This window comes from Nothoprocta perdicaria, unplaced genomic scaffold (assembly GCF_003342845.1).
Source record: "Nothoprocta perdicaria isolate Ctin4 unplaced genomic scaffold, notPer1 scaffold_122, whole genome shotgun sequence".
Lineage (NCBI taxonomy): Eukaryota > Metazoa > Chordata > Aves > Tinamiformes > Tinamidae > Nothoprocta > Nothoprocta perdicaria.
This window is the reverse complement of record NW_020454339.1, coordinates 299,861-300,924: the sequence shown is the minus strand read 5'-3', so window position 1 is coordinate 300,924 and position 1,064 is coordinate 299,861.

Here is a 1,064-nt window from a genome sequence, read left to right as displayed (position 1 = left end):
GGGCAGCGCCGCGCCGAGCGGCGCCGAGCGGAGCCGAGCGGAGCCGAGCGCAGCGGCGCGGAGCCGAGAGGAGCCGAGCGGCGCCGAGCGGAGCCGAGCGGAGGGCGGGCAGAGCCGGCGCCCGCGGCATGCTGGGAGTTGTAGTGCGGAGGTGGCCTTGGCCGTTGGAAACGCTGTTGACCAAATGCCCAATAAATGGAACGGCCATTGCGTACCAACCTTCACTGACGTGTCCGGCCAGTGCTCTCCCTAAAATAATTAGTTAGGATTTAGTTGAATGATTAGTTAAGATTTAGAAATAAAATGTCGGGAAAAGAAAAAAAAGAAAAGAAAAGAGAGCTGAAGAGCTGAAGATACCTGCTGCAGATGGATATAGTGTTACTGAGGGGAGGCGCTGGGGAGGGCAARGAGGAAGGGGGGCGCTCCAAACTGCTATGCTAGACACCAAAAAGTCTTTCTCTTGAAGACTGTTACTGATTTGACCTGAAGGACCCATCACAGAAGACTCAGGTCTCTGTGGTGATAACTGCCAAAAATGCGAAAATTGCTGGTCAGGACACAGCAATATCAGGCGCTCTCATGGAAGGACCTTCCCCTGGTCCCCATCCCACAGACTGCTCAGTGCTATGGGTTCCCTTGGACCAGTTTGGAAGCAGCTCTAGGCAACATTTCCATTAGCCGAGTACAATTTCAGCACCTTGAGTGCTGTATTATTCATTCTTTGAAAAGGAATAATAGGGAGAAAATTATGAATAGGGGAAAACAGCATGAACTGTTCTTGGAGCTTTTGGTAACATGTCCTCTTTGCAACTGAATGCAAACATAAAGACTTTATAGTGTAAAAGCAAGGTCTAGTCACACCCCTAACGCTGGTATTTCTTTTTCTTACTCTGGATGCAAATAGTTAACAGCACTTTTGTTCAGAGAATGTAAGTGACTCTTGCCAAAGCTCTGAGGTGTGGAGGTGGTAAGATGAATGCATAGCAACACATACTCTGCAAACACAAATACAGCTGGTGAAAGGATTAATCCAGCGAGGCAGGAAGTTAGAACACTTGTCACAA